The sequence below is a fragment of the Balaenoptera physalus genome, assembly GCF_965194825.1.
Source record: "Balaenoptera physalus genome assembly, chromosome: 8".
Classification (NCBI taxonomy): domain Eukaryota; kingdom Metazoa; phylum Chordata; class Mammalia; order Artiodactyla; family Balaenopteridae; genus Balaenoptera; species Balaenoptera physalus.
In genome coordinates, this window is record NC_138887.1 from 13,807,782 (window position 1) to 13,834,313 (window position 26,532).

The following is a 26,532-nucleotide window of genomic DNA, read 5'->3' on the forward strand; positions in this document are numbered from 1 at the left end:
TTCTCAACCACTGCGCCACCAGGGAAGCCCCCAGCAGATTTTTTTAAGTCAAGAAATACAAAGCTTATAGGAAAAACTGCTTATCCTGCTCCCTCCTTTACTCCTTAGTTCCCCTCCACACCCATATTTCTAAATAATATGCTCACTATTCTATTTCTTGATTTTCCTATTTCAGCCATTATTTATAGCTTTCTCATTTAGAACATGAGAACTTAGTTCTCTCTCCCATTTTCGCTCTCCTCCCCTCCCCATCCTTCTTTTTGCCCCCCTCCCAAAATAATGACATCACTGCCTTTGACTAAATCAGTCTTTGATGTTTACATTATATTATTATGTACTTGTTCACAACTGAGATAGTGTGCAATTATTAGGTTTAATTATTTCTTAAAACTTTTTTGATAATGAATAACTGCCTTGCCTATGTATTTAGTAATTCTCTATCTGCGGATCACTGTTTCCTCTCCCTAACTCTGTAAAAAGCCCTCAACATTGTTGAACATATCAGGCATCTAACAGGCATTTAAACTCTAGAGACAGCCCTGGACACCCCAGCATTCTCTTGTTCCAAACAGAACTGCCTGGTCTCCAGGCCTTGTTTACCATCCTCCTGGAATTCCCTCCACCTCTCTCCCGCGTTGCAAGCCCTTATGGCTCTCAGTTCTTCTTTCTTGGTTTATCCTTTCATTTTCATTGAGCACATCCTCCACTAACTTCCCAAGAAGCAATGTATGGGAGATGCATTTTTCGAAAGTTGAACACGAGAGAATGAAAACTATCACTTACCTCATAGAATTCTAAGCATTGCTCTACTGTCTTTTAACTTCTCAAGTTATATTGAGAAAATTAATACCATCTCAATTTTTGATATGTGCCCTTTTTTTGTTGCTGAAAATGTTTAGAATGTTCTAAATTTCATAATTCCATGATCTTTTGTCATTCTTTATATTCAAGGTATGCAGTGGGCTTTTTGATCTTTTTATCTAGAAGCTCATGCCCTTCATTTATGGGAAATTGTTTTGTGCTATTTCTCTGATAATTTCCTCCCTTCCATTTTCTGCATCATTCTTCTACTACTCCTATTAGTTAGAGTGAATTTCCTAGTTCTACCCTCTAATTTTCAACTTTTCTATCCTATGTTCAATCTCTGTATTTTTCTGAAAATGACTGATAGATTTCAATTATCTCTTCCAAACCTTCTATTGAATTTTTTATTTCTGCTATCTTATTTTTTTTTTATTTCCAAAAGCTCTCTCTTGATCTCTGCATATCCTTTTTCCATAGCATCCTTCTCTTGTTTCATAATTGTAGTATCTTAGGTTGCTGAGGGGATTATTCTTTTCTTCAAGTTTTTTCTTATTCTATGCATTGCTTCTATTTTTCCAGAGTTCCTCCTCCAAAGCCTATTTCTTTATTATCTGTCTTTCATATTGTAGGTTTTCCTCAAATAGTAGGTAATCCTTGGCTATCAGTAGTTATTCAAAAGTAGGGCAATAAAACTCTGATTGGACCCTCTATGCATTGGTGGATTTTATTGACTTATGATTTATTAGGCTTGAGAATTAGTCATTTGCTGAGCAACATTCAATGTGGGTCTCTTCCACTGGACCATACCATTTCTCTAGAGAAGATTCCTCTAATTTTCTGTTTGAGGGAGAATTTGGTGGTGGTGATGGTGGTATAAGGGGGTAATACAGACTACCAGTGTTCTAGAGGCTGAGCAGGGAATGGGGAATTGAGGGTCCAACTTCTGTACGTCCCGGAAAAGGCACTGAGTCTTTGCCTTTGTCTTCACACCTCTGGGTTGCCCCCTTGTTGGTCTGGGTGTCCCTGACACTGGAACCTCTCTGTTTCAGTTTCCCCAGAGAGTGCTGTCTCCATTGGGTCAGGGAGAATCACGCACCTTCTAATGGGGATGCAGAAAAGGTCTTGGAGCTCTAACTGCTCTTTATAAGATTTCAACCAATCCTCTTGTTTCCCTGACACAACCTGTGCAGAGAGACTAGGTATCCCCAGTTCCGGAGAGGACCAGGAGCTCTGGTGTGGGGACTGGCTGCCCTCCTGCAGGCAGCACGGGCTCACCTCTCTCTATTCAGTTACATCAGTTATTACTCATCCATTTCCCCTCTTCTAAAAGCTTGTTGACATATCCTGTTCAGGACCATCTCTTCCCTGCTCCTCCTTACACCTTTTAAAATTCCTTTGTGGTTATGATTATTGTGTTTGGGTTGTGAGTAGAGAGAAATACATGTGTTCAATCTCCTGTGCTTAACCAAAAGTCTGCTATGGTGTTTTTATTTGCTTTTGTTTGTTTGTTTGTTTGATCAATCTCTCCCCAGGGGGTATCAATTTAGGACTTGGTTTCCTGGGGAGGATAATTTGGTAACTCAAGTTTGTCCTTCCTTGTGAGTCATTTATGTTTACTTCTCTGCTGCTCCACACCACAAGCTCAAGCTTTCAGCAACTACACAGATTTATTATCATAAGAATTTATTATATAACAAGTGAAGCAATAGTTTATTTGCTATTAAGTAATTTTCTGGGTACACACTGCTGAATGCTCTCGAAACAAGCTTATCTTTCAAAATGCACAAAATTGATATGTGACTGAATATATGGGCCTCCTGGAGGTAATTCACTTCAAAAAGGGAGTTTTCTCAAGTTCAACATACAAATAAGAAGGTAACCACAGCATAATGTCATTTCAGAGAAATCAGAATGGGGCCTAATTCACCCCTGAACCTCTACAACTCCTTCCTAAAATTCTATTTCTAGTTGTTAATTTTTTTTTTTTTTGGCCTAAGATTTTTTCTCCATGATATGCAAATACTCTTAGGAGGGGTCATATAAAAATATGGGTGTAAACCAAAAAGCTGAAGATTTTTATTTGGAGGGAGATTATCAAGGTACCTGACACTGGCGGGAAGAGGTAAAGATGTTCTGGAAAAGGAGAAGGGCTTTGGGCTGTGGAGAGTGAAAAGCACCAAACATCCAGTTAATAAGAGTGCTTATTCAGACCAGCAGTTTAGTGGCTAAGAGAAGGGCTTTGGGGACTAGAGTGACCTGGGTTCAAATGCTACTTTCCTCATTTAATGGTTTTGTTTATTTGTTTTTGTTTTGTTTTTTGGTTTTCAGTTTTTTTAGTTATACTCAGATCTTTATTTTAAAAATCCAATCTGCCAACTTAGTGTTTTCCACCAACTTGGAAAGCAGAAACCTTCATGGGCTTCACAATATTTTGCTTAGGTGCTGCCTTTGTGGGAACCTTTGCAGCAGCCATTGCCGTCTTTTTAGATGCTTGCATAGCCTTTTTGCTTCCTTGGCAGCCCTGATAGTTTGTTCTCATTGAGCCTTCCTAACTTGGGTTTCTGATTCCTCCTGGCCATTGTATCAGCAAGAGGTGCATCAGTTATGGCCCTCTGGAATTTAACTGCACAGCAGGTTCTGTTCTCATTTACGGGTTGTGTAATATTAAACAGCCCATCTCTTCATTTTCTCATCCGCAAAACAGGGATGACATCCACTTCAAAGAGTCACGGTATTAAATGAGGTTATATACGTAAAGTGCTTAGCAAAGTGCCTGGCACCTCATAAATGCTCAATAAACAATAAATGCTCAATAAATAAAATGATAGCAATAATGATAATAATAACTCCCTTCCCACATTGAACTAGAGCTAGCTCTGAGTGTCTCAGTGTCCAAGATAATACCCAGGTGCAGATCTGCTGAGTAGATGTGCCCCAATTCACTGTAAGACAGTGAACGAGTTACTTAACCTCAGAACAATCTCTTACTTTCTCATCTGTAAAGGGGAACAAGTGCTCAGAGTTGAATTTGGCCTCTAATCAAATAAATGCTTCCATAATCCAGGTTAAGGACAGCTACTGCTAGAGCTACATACCTACATTATACAAAGAGAAGGTGCCTTTTTAGAAAAGAGATCTTTCTTCATTTATTCAATACTTTTGCCACATGCTCTCATTCTTCTCCATGTTAAAAATTGTGGCATCTGAAGATGTGGTATATATATACTATGGACTATTACTCAACCATAAAAAAGAATGAAATAGTGCCATTTGCAGCAACATGGATGGACCTACAGATTATCATACTTAGTGAAGTAAACCAGACAGAGAAAGACAAATATCATATGATATCGCTTTTATGTGGAATCTAAAAATATGGTACAAATGAACTTATTTACAAAACAGAAACAGACTCACAGACTTAGAAAACTAACTTATGGTTACCACAGGGGAAAAGTGGGGGAGGAATAAGTTAGGAGTTTGGGATTAACATAAACACACTACTGCATCTAAAATAGATAACCAGCAAGAACCTACTGTATAGCACAGGGAACTATACTCAGTATTTTGTAATAAACTATAAGGGAAAAGAATCTGAAAAAAAATATATATATATATGTATAACTGAATCACTTTGCTGTACACCTGAAACTAACAGAACATTGTAAAGCAACTATACTTCAATTTTTTAAAAATGGTGGCATTTGGAAAACAAACAAGCCTGACACCTGAGTTCAGGGAGCTTCAACTTGATCAACAACTACCTTTCCTCAAAACACAACTTGATTTCTGTCTTGGTAAATACAGAAAAGATTTTCCTCTCACTTCTAAGATTTCCACGTGGATTAAGCAAGCCCTGGTCTGGCTGCTACAGATGTGAAATCTCGGTGGGAGGTGGAGGGGCAGACTCTACAGAGGTGCAAGGAGGGACTTCTAACTGGCGCTGCCTCTTTGGAGCCCCAAATACTGCAAAACAAGGAGCAGAGGAGGAACGAAAAGAAACATAAATTGAAGGCACACTGAAAAAGCTTTGAAGGTCTTGAGGAAAGGTGAGATTTAATAAGAGGATGAAAAGAAGCTGAAGTTTACCAAGAAGAAAGATAGGGTTTCTTATCACACCTCCTTACACCTCACCACATAATAACTAAGATCTGAAGAATGTTGGACAGAAAGTCAGGAGACCTCGGTTGGGTCTGGCTTCCCCTCAGTGGCAGCACAGTCATGAGATCCAATCTGGTCTCATAGTTCTTGTCTGCGAATGAAGAGTAAGGCCAACAATCCTGAAGGTTTGCTTTCCATGTCTACCTGATACTGGGGGTATCTCTTCTCTCTTTTCACAACAGGGAACATAAGCTGTTAATTACATGTATTTTAACTACTAATATGTCATGTATTTTAGCCATCTAAATCACTATAATTTATACCTGGGTAAATCAAAGGAGTACAGGCATATAACTCAAACACAAATACACACACGTTTATCTACCTAGCTATCTGCATATGTACTCACATAAGTATTTAAGTAATTTGTTACATATCTTCTATAAAATTTAAAACTCCTCTTCAGCTAAGATACATTGGGAATTTCTCCAATTAGCAGCACAGCATTCATGGCACAAAAAAATTATTACTAAACATTAAAGGACAATAATCTTCATTTGCTGTAAGATTTAATAACTTCATTTTAATAGCATAAAAACTGTAATTTGGCATCTTGCCAGCAACATTTTTTTAATGAAATTCCTTGCCTTTAATACCATCAAAAATCAGTTCTATCTCCTTTTTTTTTCCAGAAAAATCACCTTTTCATTAACTTGAGGTGATGATTTCCATGTGAATGATATTGTTTATCTGCACTTTCCCCACATTTGACCTTATTTCTTCTAAGAAATACGGAATATTGCTTGGGCCTTTGAAAGGCAGGGGTCTGGAGGAAGTTTCTATTAGAATAATCTCCACCTAAAGAGGCTTTAAGACTCACTTATCCATTGACCCATGAAGGGTACATGCTAAATTCCTACAGTCAAATATTCATTCTAACCCTTCAGAATAGATGAATGAGCTTACCTCTTATTTAAATCACTCTAAGATGGATAAGATTTTTACTATCAGATGAAAGGTGATAATCATGACCACCGCCACCATCACCATCACTTGGCTGTTCATGATGACAAAAGTGACAAAGAAATTTGGCTTCACCCAATCACTTCCTCTGTAATGTTTATTTGTGTGTGTGTGGGTGTGTGGGGGGGGGTGAGAGAGAGAGAGGGAGGGAGGGAAAGATCTAGGCATTTTTCTAGCAATTTCACATCCATATTCAATATATGTTTACCTACATACTGAGGCATTCATGCATTTTCTGTAGAACTTAGAGTCTAGCATCCTGGTGGACTCCAAATTAGCGTTTTATTAAACTTTTTCTTAAGATGTACAATCCACTGACCACTACGTATCAAAGTATTCTGGGGACCGAGCCAGAGGGGCATTTTCCTGGAATTTTTTTCCTGATAATGGGTGCTTGTGCTCCATTCTCTACACTTGGTCACCTTCAGTCAGCCTGTGACCAACCACGATGTACCATGTTGGAAGCAAACGTGTTTTGGTGAATCTCCATTATAAGCTTATTTCACAGATGATTTTGATCTAGGGTGGATTTTATTGAAATGAGGCACTTTCTTAGGTTATAGAAAGTAGAGATGAACTGTTTCTCAGGTCCAGTCCCTGAATAGCAAATTTGCAATGAAAAGAAACAAATCTAGGATGAGAGACGCAATAATATCACATCCAGTTTGCCCTCAATTTCTACCTCATTTGTGAGTTGACTGGGGAAGTAGCCAGGTCATTTTACCTTGACTCACTTAAGCTCTTGTTTCCTTTCTATAACTTTAAGAAAAACCTTCCATTCTCTCCTTGAATATTCTCCTCCCTTTTTATTCTGATTGAGGAGAAAACATGAGCTAAATTTTCCCCTTAATGGGCTGCCTCAAAGAGTAGCCTGGGCTGATGCAGCCATGAGCCTCTGAGACAGGAACTCTTAGCCCAGGAAAAGATTATTTGGTGGTGCCTTTTTTTAATTCTAGCAAATGTTACCTATTCACTTCACTTAAAGTTGTGTCTCTTTTCTATTCCCAATGCTTAAAAAATTAAATTAAATCTAAACTAAACCAAGAGCACATTCTCTCTGCTTTCATTGTTTTGCAAACCATGGTGATATAAGTTTCGTAAAATGGGTACCAAGAGACACGTTCCTGAATTTAAATTCAAGACAGTGATATACTTCAAAAGTTTTCCCCATGTTTCTTTTTATTTCTTGTGTTTCTTTGTAATTTATATCCCAAACTGGCTCAAGGATAAAACTAGGATATTCACGTGAGTTTTCTGATCCCTGGAAATAATTTTTTTCCCTGTAAGAATAAAATCAAAATTTAAAAATTTCAACTGTTTTGTAAATATCAAGAATAGTTAATTAGGGGGTTAAAAATATAAACATCTAATCCATAATAGCTTAAGATGGCAGTATCTTTTCTCTGGGGAAGAGGAACTTTAGAATTTTGATTAGCATTGCTAATCAATACAGATCCTTTCAATATCCAGTTATTATATAGCTACTTGACAAATATAATTAATATTCCAGAGTGCCAGTCAAGATTCATTTCTGTTCATTTGATCTGTGAACTTTTTCAAGTAAAACACTGATTTGGGGGGATAATTGGCCGCTGGAGGGTATAATGTATTTTAAAAGTAGAAGAAAAAAACCCACTCAATTCTCATGCCCTATGCAATTCCATGTGGATACTTATTGAAATAGCTTGAAATACCAGTGGCAACTCAGTTTAAACATTATTTTTGAATGTTTCTTCTCTTCCCTGCCCATTTTTTTTAGCTGTAAAATAACTGTATTGAGAAATGAATGGGTAAAGAAGTTATCTGTTATCAAGCATAGGACATCATATAAGCATACAATATGTCATCTACTATTAATAGATGGCAAGGCTTATGTGCTATGTACTATCTCCAATACACAGAAACATTTTTGTTATAGAGAATACGTCTTTGTAGAGGGATTTTTTTCCAGTGTGATTTTACCGGAATTCATTTACTTAAAAGTCATATATGATCACATGTATATTTCACCTATCACATTTGAAAGACTAAGTTCAATTTTTAACTTTCTGAACCAACATGTTCAGCCAGTTTTCAAATGAGCCAGCACAGTTGCAAGGACTGGCTCCTGCTTTGGGTTTAATACACAAGTGAGAAGTCAGGTGACTCACAGAATTACAGAATTGGAAAGGTGACCACAAAGGCCATCTAAATCCCATCTATAACAACCCTCAGCTCTGCTTGGGGACTTCTAATGATAAGGACACCACCACCTCTTTAGGAGACACATTTTAATTTTGGACAGTTCTAGTTTATTAGATAATTCTTCTTACTCTGTGCCAAATCCACTGGGATTTGTTAAACCTTCTGAAACCACCCAGAATAAGCCCAGTCTTTCTCCAACCTATTAAAAAAACCTTCTGATATGTGCAGACCTCTCCCATGGCCTTCTAAGTTTTCATTACTGCAGGTTGACTTTTGTTTCATTATTCAGTCCTTGTGTGATGTGACTGTGAATCCTTTTCTCTTCCAGGGCACTCTCACCTGAACATGCTGCGGTCCTTCACTTTCTAAACAGGGTGGCATCTAAAACGGAATGTTCTTCACTTTTAAAAGCATACCATGTATGTCATTTTGGTCTATCTACATATACCTATACATCTATGTTTAAATCTGTACCTATATCTAATCTATTTAAGTATATATGACTATAATGCAGCTATGGAATCTAATAAGTAACATACATGATTTTAATATTTCTTAACTTCCTTGTGCAGAGAAACGTTAACCTAAAACAATAAATGATTGGGTAGAAAGGCTATATTGGTCTAAACTTGCTATAATTTCACTTTAATTTTACTATCCAGAGAAATCTAAGTACTACGAGTAATTCATAAACAGCTTCTTCTCTTAAGAAAAAAAATAATAAATTGGTATTGAATACAAAATGCTACTACAGTAATCCTTTCTAAAAGTCTTCAAGATGCTTCTGATGGTTCTTCATAAAACCTCTTAACCCCTTTGTGGGTCCCCACACACCTAAAGCTAATATGTTGGGAACCAAGATGCAGAGTTTCTCAGACTTGTTTTTAGAACTAATAATATCCAATCAACTGTATGCTGGTAAAAGCTTAATGACCAGCTCTCCGGGGAAAAAAAGTATGCATATATATGCATACATACATTTATTATACACAGATAGAAAGAACCGTAACACGGCTTACAAATATGTAGACCAAAATATGCAAAACTATTTACTCAAAATTCTGTAAACCTGTAATTGTGATTTACTATTTCTTACAAAGTCTACTGTGAGTTTCCATTACCAAAAATGGTGTTACAAAATCACACTACAAATACATGTTCCAGTACTCTCTGATTCACCAAAAAATCATTCATGCCATTGACAAACATGCTGACTAAATGTTGGTTGATATTTTCATTTATGTTAACAAGTAAGATGAAAGTGAAATAATGAAGATGCATGTCAGAACTTTACCTGTTTGTCAATGACATAAGTGATTTCCTTGCAGAATCAAATCATATAATATTTTTTGAATATTGGAAGAGTATTTCTTCATTTCTTTGCACTATTCACAATATAACACCTATAGAGACAACATACTTTTATGTTTAATCTACATTATACTTAAAATCACTTTCTCAAGTCTAGACAGTCAACAAGACAATAAATGAAATCCTGACTTCTAGCATTTGCTAACTCCGTGGTATAAATACTCTCTCCAGTATAAATACTCTCTCCAGTTTCAATACGATGTCACTGAATGCAGAGTTGGGAAAAGATACACTATATCATCATATAGTATTTCCACCAGGCAGCTAGATATAAATAACCCCAGGAGCGTAATTTAAAAAGTGTAGCAAAATATTTAGGAAGTAATAAGTTTTGAGTATGTATTATCTTTGTTCTTTAGTATAATTTATATACTTATGGGATTATATAATTTAATTCTTAACAGTGGCTGTTGAACAACTGGCTCACAAAATTCCTGAAAATGTAACAGTTGTCTCTCACAGGCCAGCATGAGCTGGCTCCAATACACCACTAGAAACAGATCTGGACAGATACTCAGTTTTTCAAAGCCTACCTTGATCTACTACACTTCTTTCTGCGTTCTGAAATCATTGGACTCAAATTGGAAACATTATTAAATTTTAAAGCTAAAATAACTTAATTAGTAGTGCCACCCATATGATTTACATTTCCTACTGTGTAACAGATGTGCCAGAACTATGTGTCTAATATTTATTCTAAGTCATTAAAATACAGTATAGATTACTCTACCCAACTTAACAATTCTTTTTACCACTCCTCTAAGAATACTGGAAGCTCATCCATAAGAACTCAGGTTGCTTCTGAGCAGATGGAGAGAATGTCTCATCACATCCATGGTCACGTTTTGTTCATATTCATCAGGCAGAATTTATTCCTTTCCAATACCAACTCAGGCCAGCTAGCAATGCCCTGGATTAACACCAATAAACACAAATGTGGCAATTTCACACCTCTTAGTGAGTATTAAAATGCTAGTAATTGTATACAGAATTATTGTCACTTCATTCAGAAAGTAATAAGCAACAGTAAAATCAGGAAACCAAACACACACAAAAACTAAAAGCTCCCAGGAAGTAATTTTTGCATATAATTGTATTCTTCAAATTTTCTTCTAGTTTTGATTGTGAAGTTCTTCTACTAATGTTTCAAAAGAAGATACACTTTTTGTTGCAAATTACTGCCTAGAAGATCTGAAGAGTACATACAACTCTATGTGTTCATGAATATTCAATACACAAACCTCTCCGCTTATAGGTTTTTGGGGGTTGATGATTTTGCTTTATTTTTATCTAGAAGGCAAACATTGAAACAAAAGTCTGTGGATGGCTGCTAAAGACTCACCTCATATGGTTATTGTGCGAATAAGAAAAAAATTCATTTGGGGGGATGTATTTATTTTATTTCATAATTTCTCTAAGCAAGTGAAAGCATCTCCGGGAAAGACTTCCTCTGTGTACCACAGCTGGCAAGTGCCTAGGCTGGAAGAATATGATAAAACATCTGGGGACATGGCACAGGGTACCCAGAGCTGCCCCTGGATCAGTAGTCAGAGCATCAACAGGGTGATACGCAGCTCTGTCTGGATGGTGGGCGCCCACTGCCATGAACTACCCAGCTGAGGGCTGGGGCACCGAATAGGGTTGGCCCCCGATGATTTACACTCCAGATGCCCAGCCAAATCTCAACCAGCAACCAGGCTAGGACAGAAGTGGGGATTATTAAAGGAGGGGGAAAAGGGAAAGAGAAAGAAAACATCAACCAAAGGAAACGTCTCAGGTCCCTTAGACCCTCAACCACGTATATACTATATACACTACATGCCAAGATGATACCAAGTGCTTTAACTCCTTCGACTATCACAATCACCACCGGAGGCAGGGACTATGGCGATCCTCATGTCACATAACAGCTAAGTGGCAAAGCTGGGGAACTGAGCCTTCTTGAGACCAGTTCCAGAATTACAGTCATATTCCACTGTGCTGAAACCATCTGTCCCTACAGATTATACGCTACTCTTTTGATCTTGCTTGGTGCTCTGAGAGGCTGCCCTATATGGACTACATCAAAACCTTTCTTTCCGTCTGGTTTCCAGTTAGGTATTGTCAATGCAGGGAGGGAAGAGAATAAAATTGGGACATTTAGTACCTTGCCTCCCTTGTGGGGTCTTGGAACGGCTGCATCCCTCAACAGAGGTGGTCCTTTCCAAATAACACTCTCTTTCAGGGTTGTTGTATCTGTCCTTTCCTTCACCCTTTCAGGGTAACTTTATCCTTTCAGGAATGGGACAGAGTATTGGTCCAAGGGTGAGGAGGTCCAAGGGTCCAAGAGTGATCAGGGCATGTGTTACTAATCTTTGGCTAGGTACATTTCTACTGTCCTTTGTATTTCCCTACATTCTATCCAAACTTTTGTAAGTAGTACCATTACTAAACTTTCCCCAGTTTACCTAAGTTGACCGTGCCATCTCTTTCCTGCCAGGATCCTGATGAAATCAGCTACTATATTATTCTGCCATGTATAAACGATTGTTGGTCCTTAGATAACCAGCCAACTCAAAAGAAAACATTTTCCCATCATACTTTTAACATGTTTTATTTGCTCTATCTAGCGAAGTCTATGGAAGTTTATAAATATAGGAAATTTAATACTGATGTCTTTTTATATAAGGAGCTCACAAAAAGCAATAAGAAAAATGATGGATTCCCCAGTAGTAGTCAAGACCAGGCAATTCACAGAGGAATTACCAATAACCAAAAATAGCAAAAAGAAGATTTAAGCTGGATTAGTAATCAAAGAAATGTAAAGTAAAAAAGATATCATTTCTCACCTTTCAAATTATCCAAGACAAAGATAAAAATCAGGTTTATTTAAGGAATCAGAAAATGGACAGTCTCAAATACTGTTCGTGGATATAAAAATTTGTATATCCTTTCTGGAGAGCCTTAAAATATGCACACCTCTTAGTCTAGTAATTCTACTTAATAAATTAATTATATTAATTTATCCTAAGGAAATGATTAAAGGTGTAAACAAAATCTTATCTACAAAAGTATTCAGTTTAAAAAATTGGAATCTATCTAACTGTCCAGCAATAGATGATGGCACATGCATATGATAAAATACCTCAAAGCCATTTAAGGTGTTGCTATAAAAATGTTTGTTGGACTTCCCTGGCAGTCCAGTGGTTAAGACTCCATGCTTCCAATGCAGGGGGCGCAGGTTCGATCCCTGGTCAGGGAACTGTAAGATCCCACATGCTGTGTGACACGGCCAAAAAATTTAAAAATTAAAAAATAAAACAGGGGACTTCCCTGGTGGCACAGTGGTTAAGAATCCGCCTGCCAATGCAGGGGCCACGGGTTCAATCCCTTTTCCAGAAAGATCCCACATGCCGTGGAGCAACTAAGCCCGTGCGCCACAACTACTGAGCCTGCGCTCTAGAGCCCGCAAGCCACAACTACTGAGCCCGCGCGCCACTAACTACTGAAGTCCGCACGCCTAGAGCCCGTGCTCTGCAACAAGAAGCCACTGTAATGAGAATCCCGCACACTGCAACGAAGAGTAGTCTCTGCTCACCGCAACTAGAGAAAGCCTGCATGCAGCAATGAAGACCCAACACAGCCAAAAATAAATAAATAAAATAAATAAATTTATTTTAAAAGTAAATAAATAAATAAAAAATAAGAAAACAGAATCACAAATAAAATGTCTGTTTGCATAGAAAAATGTTTACTATATATAGTCCCCATACAAACAAGCTAAATAAGGAAAAAGCAGACTACAACAGCATTTTTTTTCAGCATTATTATAGATTACCTGCAGGTAAACATGGGGCATATCCTCTGGAACGTGGAAGCCATGTTAGGGGAGTTTGAAATTTACCTGAGTTCAATAGGAAGCCACTGTAAGGCTCTAAGTAGCGGAGAAAAAATGCTCATAACCATATAAATGCTGTATTTCTTAAAGTCTATCAGCCAAATCCTGATAAACACCTATCTGGAATTTCTGCAAGTAGAAATACTTTGAAAATGCTAATTTATACAGCCATCATCATCATCGTCACTACTAAAGAAAGCCTGGGAGTAGGAGAGGTTTAGCTTGTAGACGCACCTGGAAATCTGCTTTATCATTAAGTTCTCTTAACTGGATTTAAAGGAAGTGTTTTTGTAAGGAGTTCTGTAGACCAATATCTCCTACTGCATATTTGCGCCACATGCCACAACCTACAGAGAATGGTTACAAGCACCAAGCTCATTTTCCCACGGTACCCTATTCCCCCTTCCCATCCAAGTGCCTTCAATGACAGCCCTGTGTGTGAAGGCTGGCAACCAGCAGAGTTCTATCTTGGCTTCTCATGTATTCCATGGGGGAAAGGAGGGCTGGAGGGTATTGATCCAAAGAAAACAAGATTCTGGGACAGAATTCTTATAATACTGAAAAGAATTTGGAATTCAGTTCATGACTTTTTCAGTTACTAAAAACCTCTTGGTCTGGCCACCATTCAAACAATATATAGTAGTTGTGCACATTTTAATTTGCTGAGTCCATACGCAAAATAACCACAGCTAATACTGAGTTTCAATGTTGTTTCTTTCTTTTTTTTTTTTTTAAACATCTTTATTGAAGTATAATTGCCTTACAATGGTGTGTTAGCTTCTGCTTTATAACAAAGTGAATCAGTTATACATATACAATATGTTCCCATTTCTCTCAATGTTGTTTCTTGCTCCCTCAGTTTCCTCAACAGAATGAGAAAGAACCTTATGCTTCGTTTATATCTCCATCTGTCTAAAGCACAGAATACTCATTCTTGCTTCTGATGACCCTTTTTTATAGAAATTATCAGACAGTAGAAAATGTGGAATCAACTTTTATAAGAATTCAAGATGCCTGAAGAGGAAGTATCCTAGACATAACCAGAAAAAATTGAGGTAAAACCCCTCAAATGTGGAATTTATTTAATTTTTAAATGTGTTTAGAAAATTGTGATACAGATGATTTTCTTATAAATGACAACATATGTATAACTGATTCACTTTGTTATAAAGCAGAAACTAACATAACATTGTAAAGCAATTATACTCCAATAAAGATGTTAAAAAAAAAAAAAAAGAATCAGTGGTACCTTAAATCAAAATTTAGTGGAAGACACTTAGGGCTGGTGGTGGGCGCTCTGACTGGGTTCCAGACTAGGCAGGAGGAATGGAAGGCAGCTGTAGAATGTTAGCCTGCATAGTTTCCCTCAAGATCTGCCAGCTTTGCTAATTCCGAGGGCAGATTTCAGTATCTGTGATGAACGGTCACCTGGCCCTACCCCTTTCCTCTACCAGGAACACCTAATTCTTTACTCCCATCCTATAAAGTTGTAGCTGAACAAACCTCTCTCACTCTGTTCCTTGCCCATGCTGTTTGCCCAAGGAATGGCTTCTCTGTTCTAACTTTGAGATATCAATTTTAGAAAAATGTCTTCTCTAAATGCAGCTCTGGAGATCATGAGCATAACCAGTATAAGAGTTCTTCAGTTGCAGGTAACATGAACTTAGTCTTTTTTAAAATTTTTATTGAAATACAGTTGACTTACAATGTTGTGTTAGTTTGAGGTGTACAGCAAAGTGATTCATTGATTCAGTTCAGCAAAGTGATTTTTATACATATATATATATATATATAAGATTATTTATATATATTTAGAAAGAATATATATATACATATTTTCTTTTTTAGATTCTTTTCCATTATAGGTTATTACAAGATATTGAGTATAGCTCCCTGTACTATACAGTAGGTCCTTGTTGTTATCTACTCCATATATAGTAATGTGCATATTTTAATCCCGAACTCCTAATTTCTCCCTCTCCCCCTTTCCTGTTTGGTAACCATAAATTTGTTTTCTACGTCTGTGAGTCTATTTCTGTTGTGCAGATAAGTTCATTTGTACCATTTTTTTAGAGTCCACATATAAGTGATAACATGATATCTGTCTTTCTCTGTCTGACTTACTTCGCTTAGTATGATAATCTCTAGGTCCTTACCTACGCAAAAAAGAGAAAGGGAGAGAAAAGCCCTTGTCGTGGCTCGGGGGGTAGCTCACAGGGTCAAAGGAAAAAGCTATTGATCTAGATCTCTGAAAAGATGATAACAAAGACTCTTCCAGGAATCAAGGTGTTAAAAACTAGGGACAGTCTCTGGGGTCACCACCATCTAGACGTGCTCTAGCTGTTTTTCAGTCCTGGGGTCACTCAGTTCAAGAGTGATATTCCCAGGAGAGAGCACGTGACTGTCTACTTTGGGGCACATACAATTCCTTTCTCCAGGAGAAGACAGAACATCTTGTTTGATAGTTCCACCAAGACTGTATCCAATTGGAGAGGTGTAATTTGCCAAAGTAATATCCACATATTGTCCACTCAATGTCCACCATCACACCTGAACCTTCAAACTAAGTCACATCCCCTTATTATTCATTCCTATAGCATACAATACTTCTCTTGCAGAGCATTTCTCACAACAGTAAATTACTAAATTTCTGGGCCATCATTGTTTAATATCTGAGTTTCCTATCATCTGTAAACTCCATGAAAAAAAAAATTCAATTCTGTCTAATTCATCACTGTTTTTCTCAGCACCTGGTACAACACTTAGCACAAAGGTGCTCAATAAATATTTGCTGAATATGTGAACACTTTTTACCTTTGTTTTGCTATTAATTTTTGTTAATACACACACACACACATACACACACATACATACACACACACACACATTCTTACTTTAGTTGAACAGTAGGCTCCTGTGGGTAGAGTCTATTTCCCCTTAATATTCAGTAAGTATTTACCAAGAGTGGATGATGTCCAGAAACATCCAATTCAGAAGCAGTTTGATTCAAAAAACATTTATTTGGCACTTAGTATATGCAACATCTATTACCTGTCCTCTGGGGGCTTACTACCCAACACGGGAGGCAGACAAATGCCCAAGTCATTATAATACTAGGCGAACACTGGAAATGGATGCAAAAGGGGTTAAAAAATGAGAGAATAGTCAGAAGGCAAGAGAAGGCAAGATTCATTGTAATGTGGGAAAGCAGGAAGCTTGGCCCAAATATTTTTGACCACAAAAAAGGGTGGGCAGCAGACTGGGACACAATAAATGTTTTTGTGTAAATTAACCCCTCAATGAGTTCATTATAAGCAACTTAGAGAACACATCAAGATAGTAAATGGTTATTTGCACCTGGCCTCTTTAACCTAAATGAAATGAAGTGATATTAGTTAACATGTGCTGCTATATAGAGTCCATAGATTTTTCTCTAAAAGGCTCATATCTGATAGGAAAAAATGCATCTCTGAAGGATAAGAAGACCAAGAACCAAGATGTCCTTTCAAAGGGTAGCATAAAAGCATAGCCATTTTCTTGGGGCAGATCACCTTAAAGAAAGCCTAATAGTAAGCAAGTCTATTTCAATATTTAAATAAGAAGGTAAACTACAAATTCCTAGGGGTGTGTAAGACTGTTAAAGTCTTGAGGATTTTGAGGAATGGAAGATTTTTGAACCACCATGGAACATAAAAGCAGAGAAATCAGTATAAAAAAAAACAAAAAACAAGTCTTACATAGAAGAAGCAATTCTTCTCCTAAGCACTGACTTGTAGTTAGGACAGATTAAGAATGCAACTTAACTTTTATTAAAGGATGAAAAGTTGGAAGATTCAGCTATAGAGGGCAGTGCTTGAAGAAAGAATCTTCTGGGCGGTGGCCAGAAGGGAATGGCCTGGGAGATGCACATAAGCGCTGGATGAGATGCTCAGTAAATACATCTGTACCCAACTCCTGGCACGGCATGAAGAGGTGGGTTTTCTTCCCTCTGTACGGTATAAACCCCGCAATAGAGCCAAATCTTGTATTAGTTTTGCCAACAGTATCCTTTCCATGCTGCCATTACCCAGTGGCACAGCCAAGTGGAAACAGATCTGTTTGTTTACCCAGTAAGAAATCCACAGAGGCCACGGTCATAAAAGCTGGTACAGGCAAGGGGCAGAATATCCCATACACTCAGAGAAGAAAGTCAAAACTGTCGAATAGACACATTATATATGAAGGGGATGATCATCACTGCCACTGGCTTCAAGGAGAGTTTGTCTCTTCTACTTAATATGAACACAAACATGTACGTTAATTCAATCTGAAAGCATGATTTGATATTTTTCAATATCATGATATATTTATCGACATCAATTGACACATGTTAACGACATGGTTTTAGAAGTGCCAATAATTTCTGATAAATATGCATAAGGCATGAAAAAATATATAATTAAAAATATGCGGGGTCACCACAGTAACAACAGCAACAAACACAGAGAGATGCTCCATTGGTGATCCTGACTACTTTGGCATCTATAAAAGGAAGTAGGTTTCAGTAATCTCAACCAAAATTCTCTAAATATCCTTAATAAAGGTAATATCACATTTCCCCACAAATATGACTTCAAATGTCAATTTAATCTACTCAAATATTCACAGCATGTTCAATTCTTAGAGGTATTACACTGAAAGACTTTTGAGATTGTAGACTTATTTTTGGTTTATTCCTTTTTTTAAAAAATACGAAGGGCTCATTCTTGAAGATTAGAAAATCCTAATTAAACATTGGCTATAAAAATCCCCAAAGGTATAAAGACACCATGGACTTCTACTCGCAGCCAAGTTCCAATACCTCACCAACGCATAACTAACATACAACTAACGCTTGGAGAGAAGTGCTTTACTTTTGAGGCAGAAAAGAGCTCCTCACGAGGGCAGAGAAGACACACAGCCTAATTGAATCCACTTTATTTCTGGAGCAGAGATTATTCTCTCTACTTCCAGGTTGAGTTTTGGCTTTTATGGAGAAAGATTAGGGAAGCAGATCTGATCATTCAAAACCCCTGCCTCATCTGATCCACATTCTCTACAGGGTCACTTCTTAGTGTATCAGAAAGATACATTTGGTATCACATTTATTAAACACCCCCATGTGCAGGCACCTTACTTGCTTTCCTTTCTATAACCTTTAATACCCTATCGGATTGTTATTCTAACTCTCATGTTACAGAGGAGGAACTAGAGGCACAAGAGGTCATACCCCTGTGTGCAGGTCAAGAGCAGTGATTCAAACCCTGGTTACAGTCCTGCTGTATGCTTCCTCCCCTAGCTTCACGTGATTTCAATGGGACGTTTCTCGCTCTCTGAAATTTTGTGTAGTTCACCTTGATGAGGTCACAGAATCATCCTCTGAAAGATCTCTGAGCATTTAATTGGAGGCCAGTGCTACATTCCTCATTTTGGCAACAATGTGGTCAAGGTGGAAAGGAATAAGTGCTTGGTCTGAGAGCTGGCAAATTCCATCAGAGAGACAGCTGTCCACCTCCGAGGAACACCACCCAAAGGCAGCCCGCCACCAAGGTATCCGACTGAACCACAAGTTAGAGACGCATTTGCTGCCGCCCACAGACATATGGTTTCATATCACTTCCCACGGCCAAAATTATTTTAAAAATCTCTATGATTTGAAAGACTCGCACACGCCAACGTTTCAAATTTAGAAAAGAGTAAGATACAGAAGTGTCCCTCCACCCTTGCTCACCACTTTGCCCACAGGCTCTCCAAGACAAAGATCATGAAGTATTGCCCCCTCTAGAACCTGCTTGTCATCTATTTATAAGTCTGAATCCTGTCCTGAATGGACTTGGGAGTAAGCAGTGACTAATGTTGCTGAAGAAGGAAGGGGTGTTGTCATCAGGAGGAAAGATGCACAGAATTTTTCTTTGGCCAAGAGAACCCTGAATGCTGATGCTTCCTTAGGAAGAAGCATGGCTAATTCCAAATACCTCAGAATTTTGGTTGTTGGTTTTCTGATATCTGTTGCTAAAAATTAATCAAATTCTTTCTAAAAATGGCAAGTTCATTTTCAACTCTTAATAAAGTGAGGTACGGCTGGTACTTGTTAGGTGTTGGTTACATTCCAGGCACTCAATAGGGCTCTACACGTGAGGCTCTACACCTCATTTCAACCTCAAGACTTTTCTATGAAGTAAGTACCATCACTAACTCACTTAGAGGCAGGGAAGCTGAGGCTTAAACATGTATCTTGCCCAGCCAGCTGACAGGTAGCAGAGCCAGGCTCAAATCCAACCAGCCTACTCCAGAGCTTGCCCCACTACATTTTATTGTATGATAAACAAACAAGAATCTTGGAAGGAGAATAAAGGCAGGAGAGGAAAAGATAAATCCACTTCATGCTCCCTTTGGACATGACTAAGAGACAATTGCTAAAGAATTGCATTTGTGTTTTACATCATGAGCACCAAACTAATGAAAACCTTATGAATGTCATCTGTCGTAAATCACTTCATAATCCTCTCTTCTTCCTCACTTTTTGGAGATCACAGTTTTTCTAAATGTTTAGGCTATGACCAACAAACGACTTCTGAAATGCATGACACTGAAGATTAAGATTTCCTGAAGAGTCCCAGGACATGAGGAAGTAAAGAGAATGTCAATGCAGAGTGTTGGTTGTGGGCTACTTGAGGGTGGGGCAACCCTGTCTTGTTCATTTTTCCAACCTCAGCGTGCCGTGGAGTGGTGAGCTAGACTAGGTGATTGATCCTGTCTGATGTATTCTCCAGTGAGTCCTCAGAGGACGGCTCCTGCCACAAAACAGATACTCACAAGTATTTGTTGAGTGGATAAATTCACTCAATTGAATGTAAAATGCATAAACTGTATAATATAGAAAAGACCTATGTAAGAAATAGGACAAACTATGCATTTCTTTTCTATTACACCATGCCGTAATTACATGGTATATAGGTACACCTCCTTTGTTTTGATATGTGAAAGTAGCACAAAAGTAAGAAAGTCGGTTTCAAAACACTTACTGCAAAGAAGAGAAATATAAGAAATGGAGACACATAGAGTTGATGAATATTCCTAGGAAAAGTAATTTCAAAGATTCAATATAGAAATGATCCCAGGATATCATGGTTTTATTTTCATCATTTGTTATATTTTGAGAGGAAAAGCTGGTTCTTCTAACTCCTATAGACCTGCTCCTGCCCCACTCACCAGCAAAAAATAAAACTAGAATGTTTTTTTGTATGGCTTTGTGACTGTCAGAGAGCTAAGGAGGAAATGTGATGAATTTTGACAGGGAATAATAATAATAACTTTAAAACTCCTTTATTTATTCTTTAGTACCCTCTCTGGAAAAGGGCACGTATAGTAAGAATGGCATAAAATGACAAATATAATGGCACTGTAATTTCAAAGAGTACAAAATGTTAAAAATTTGATAACCATTGTAAACTAACCTCATAATTACATTTATATTGAAAATGTCATCACCTTTTACCTATATATTAAATATATGAAATCAATTTTTAAAGTGTTTAAAAACTGATTTCATATATATATTTCTTTCCTCTGATAGGTACAATTGTGCTATTTTGCTTTTACATTGCATGAAGTATTTCATTATATAAGCTAATTTCAAATATTGTTAAACAAAAGCATTAAATGATTTTTACGTTCACTTGTTAAACGTTCAAATATGGTCACATTAAAGGAAACAATTTTAGCTTTCAGCCATCTATTTGAAATTTTTAAGTCATCTTTTTTTTCCAGGCTGCAAAAGTGTATTACCAAATAAACTGACAAAACATCTCAACAACTAGCAGAAACGTGCAATTTTAATGCCTTCTAATCTCACAAATCAATATGAGGTTTTTGTGCTTGTGCATGACCTTCTTCAAATTATCCCCCCATTTTGGCTGAATCAGAACGAGTGTGGGCTATTTGATAAAAAACCCTAAGTGTGCGAAATAAGAGCTCTCGCCTCTTCTGCCAGACTCCTCTTGACAGAAAGATGATAGAAGCATCACATCCCTGAGAGAGTAAATGCAAACTGACAAGAGATGAGCCTTTAGATGTTGAATATAATCTTGAATTGTGCTTGAAGTGTCTTATTATCTTGTCTTTTGATGTCTGAAGGGGTGGCTCATTGTTAGAAAAAGGAAAACCCTCACGTATCTTTGCCATCTTTAAAAATTGTTTGGCCTTTAACAACTGCTCTCCCAACGAATGTCCATTTCTCCTGACAATAAATATGGCAGGTCGTCGGCCAGTGACAAACAATTTACTTTACATGCCACACTTTTATGGGTTTTGAGAGCTCCTGTGGAAGTGTATTTTTAAAAGCCCAGAGAAATTAGCGGTGTTACCAATGTTAAGTAGATTGGTGTCTGTGGGCATATACTGATGTGAAGTTACTCGTCATGGTTATTTCCTGCTGCTTCTGGTTTTATATCTCACGGGTCCTAGATTCAAAATTCAAGTTCCTTATTTATCATGGACTAAAAATAGCCAGGGAAAATTAAAAAAAGCAACCACGAAGTCTGATAGATTCCAGAATGCACTCATGCCAATTTCCAGGGCACATGGCACTACTCAGAACAGTATACAAACAAAAATCCTTTTTCTAAGTAGGATATGCAGATCAACATTGAGCTTGCTGAATTTTGCCTTTTATCTCAGACCCTTCAGCACTTTTTAATTTCTGCCATCCTTCTGGGTACCCTTCACCCTTCATATCTACCATTTGTCTTGTGGGTTTAGTTTTAACTTAAAAGTTTAATGATGTTCCCAGTCAATAGGATTCCTTAGCAGCTAAATCACAGTCATGCTAGCTTTCTGTCACCGAGCCAGATTTTGTGAAAGCTTTCAAGATCTTTTCTCAGACCTCTGTCACTCTAAGAATCCATAAGAATTCTCAAAAGGACCATAAACTGTTACAGGGTTCAGATTATTGCATCATTATAAAAACATATTGACACACTACAGATGACAAGATGGGTAGCTACCATCCTAGGCTAGTACAACCATCTCAATGCCATCAGCAATCTCCAATCTGACCAGCTCTTTTTTTTTTTTTAAAGCAGGCAGCTGTCGACATTAATCCCTTTTAAAGCGATGCTTAGTTTTAACACTTTTCTGATTGCCTGCAGATTCCTATTGGATTGTTACGGAATTAGTATGAGCGTAGAATATAATGGGAGAAGTAAAGATCCCAAACTAAAGCAAAGAAATAGACCAGTATACCTGAAAATTTCAACAATTCCTTAGGTACCTCTTAAGAATAAAACTTGCCTTAATTTTAGAAGTCAGAATAAGATGAGCCAATCTACACCCAAAACAATGATGTATGTTTCTTCCCAAAAGTGTGTGAAAGTTTTCCCACATAATCAAGATGATCCCGATTCTGAATACTTACCCATGCGTACATAACAGTGCAGTATATAAATATAATTAAATGGAGCCATTAAAATGTTAGCTTTATTTGATATTCCTTTCATGCTTCTCATTTTGAAAACTGGATATTTCCTTTTGGACATATTTCTATTTTGCTAAAAGAAATTAGATATACTAAAGAAAAAAATGCAGGTTTGTAAAAGGGCATTTCACCCCATAGACCACTTCTGCGTCAATACATTTTTTAATACAGGAAAATGTGATTTTCTATTCGATTTTTTATTTTCTTCTACCCTCAGTTGGTTTTGGCAAAAATTCACTCCGCAATAATAATTTTTCATGCTTTTTAAGTAGCTTCAAATGTTTGCATTTTTAAATCAAATTAATCCTTTAGCTCCTCTTCTACCTTAACAGTGATGTGCAATAACCCCAAACCATTAATTTATCAAAATAAATCTTGCCATATTGATAGTAAAAGACAGATCACCACATATATGGCCATCAAGAACTGCAAAAGGAGATAAATTACACCACACTATTTTAACAGCAAATGTTTCAAAAATGATTTTTTTAAATCATATCAACCATCCATCCTATCTTGATATGTGTATACGTAAATGTATATTTAGGCACGTGGAATTCTTACAGGAATGTGTAACCAAAATTATGCTTACTAACTCTTGCACCAACGCCTTTTACTTAAAAAAAGAAAAAGAAATGTTTATATTGTAATGTATGCATATCCCACAAGTAGACAAATATTTAAGTGCCCAAAATTTAGCATCTTCTTTAGCATGGGCAAGTTTTGTATGTTTTAAAAATGTGTATCTATTCCATATAAATCAAAGTGTGCAGAAAACCCCAAATCTCTTTACTGAATTAAACTGCACAATTTCTGAGAAACCCTGTTGTCTCCTCTGCTCAGTGAATAGCAGCTTCAAAGAAGACACTGGAACTTGGATTAAGCCCAACTATGCCTGAAGCAATACTATAATATAACTAGTTGTCCTTTATTGGCAAGCTATTAATTTTATTAAGTTTATCTGGAAACTATTTTTTAAAATATACATAGGTACAGGAGAAGTACGTTTAAGTGATGTATGGATAGAGTGGACTAAAAGCTTATTACTATAAATTAGACTTCTTTAACTTTATGATAGAGAAAATACATTCATACAACAAACTGAGCAAGACAACTTGAAGTGTCACATGAACACAGGAGAAAATATGAACACACAGTAGACACACATGTTTTACATGGGTAGTGCTACATTTATTCACTGTGCATTCACAGTGCCTAAGAAAGAAAATACAGGGAAACAAAAATAAAGTATGCAAGTGATAAGAAAATGGAAAATGTGCATTGTTATTTTAAAACACTGTATTAATACTAATCTTTAAGTACGGGTTTCTTGGCTTTCACAAACTTTTATCACAATTGGGTTTTTTTTCCTCATTAATAGGATGAAATGAAAATAACACAAGATATTTGGAAAGTACACCAATCTGGAAAATACGATTATTTCACAGCAAGAGAAGAAATGCTCAGAAAACTACAAATACCAAACAATGTCTAGCAGGACAAATACATTCATTAAATTGTTGAACTGTTTCATGTCGGGTATCATTGGTAAATGATAAGTGTTCTAAAAATATCTTAATATTCTACCTCATTCTCAGGCTAAATTACCAGGTCTTATTTTAATTATTCACCATCTTAAGGAATGCAGGTTTCATTATAGAATCCCATTTTCAAATGGTCTTCAGCACGACAAACCTCTTAAGAATTTAGTATATGTAATTGTATTTAGTTATGTAATGATGTTACTTAGTTTCTCTAATTGTAATCTGAGCATTTTTCTCATATTTTCAAATAGGTTTGATGGCAGTGCAGTCCTCTAATAAAAGGGACTCAGACTGTATTAGTTATGCTGTTCCAGGTAGCTAAGTTTTTAATGAAAATAAAAACCAGTATGTTCTTGCCACTCTAGGACCTTAAAAGCTCTCTGACTAAGAAAAGTTGGAGCATGGATTTTCTTTTAAATCCTCAGATGAAATACAGACATTCATCTAACATCTAGGGTTTTTTTTAAAGTATCAGTTAACAATTAAAAAGGGATGTTAGCAGCTAGTTAGCAGCTATGTGCCTTGACTGGGTAGTTTTTCAAAATGAGTTTTGAACACTTACCCAAAAAGTTAATTTCCATTTCTCTGAGAATGACAAACTTTCTTCAACCAAAAGCGGTTCAGTGTTATTTTTTCCTGACCTCTGTGTTCGCATTAAAGACTTAGTCCATGTTTCATAGCTCACAATATTGCCACAACATAGAGAGAGATGTCACCAAACTAGTGTGCCCTTGTTTCATATTTGTATGAAATCTGACTATTTTTCAGGTGGACTATCTCTTTTTTATATCAGTTATTTTTTTTTATTGAAGTATAGTTAATTTACAATGTTGCATTAGTTTCAAGTGTATAGCAAAGTGATTCAGTTACATATATGTACATATATATATTATTTTTCAGATGATTTTCCATTATAGGTTATTACAAGATATTGAGTATAGTTCCCTGTGCTCTACAGTAGGTCCTTGTTGTTCATCTACTTTATATATAGTAGTGTGTATATGTTAATCCCAAACTCCTAATTTATCTCCCCCCCACCTCCCGCTATCCCCTTTAGTGATCATAAATTTGTTTTCTATGTCTGTGAGTCTATTTCTCTTTTGTAAATAAGTTCAGTTGTATCATTTTTTTAGATAAGTTTTCTTCTGACTTAGAGAAGCAGAAGGTGGGAGTTTACATTTAAAATATTGAGTCAGGTCAACAGGCGTAATAAACACACCTCATCAGAAGCCCCCATATTGCCAAAGCCCAAATACTCCTTTATGAATGAATTTTAATAGAAACATTACGTGAAGCTATTCCCAAAGAAAAGCCCAGTGTTGACAGATTTAGAACCTCATTCAGACTCATAGCATAAGGTATACGTGCAACTGTAAAATACCACCTCGAAACAAAGTATGCTCACTTATTTCCTTCTCAAAGAAAAGACATTGTAAATTTAAAAGGGAAAACATTTAAAAGGTAAGACTGAAATGGCTTTAATAAAAGGAAAGCTGAAAAAAACACCAGTGAAGTATAGAACCTAGGAAGACAACAAATGAGAAAATTCCAGAGCCACCTTGGCTGTTAAAGAGAAAACCCATCCACCCATCTGCTGGAGAATGGCAACTGTTACTATGAGCTTTCTCTAGCTACCTCTGCCTTTGGATATTTTTAAAAAATTTATTAACCTGACAGCAGGAAACTTTACACAGATTGCCCCCTGACAGGGTGCCAGTTTGGTATAAACACTTTGCTATCTTTTTCTTTAGCATAAGAAAATCAAGAAGCGTGTGAAGTGGAGCCAGGTGCATATTTGGGCAAACGTGCCGGCTCCTCTGACCGCCCCCGTTCCCAGGGAAGGCCCGGATAATCAGGAGCAGCCCCATGGCAGAACTGCATCCTCTACCCTTCCTCCTTCACATCTACTTTCTTTTTAATGTGTGAATGTCTGATGTATTATTAATCCCCAAACATAAACCAGCAAGGTCGCCAATCAAAGAAAATACCTGCTCTCTCACAAATTATCTGTTTACTGTCTAATAACCAGCAAAGTCCACTGCCAACAGTCACTTACATCTCATTTTTGAAGTGGGGGAAAATATTTATTTGGTCAATTCTTGAAAAAGAATAATGCTCACTCTATCATTAAATCA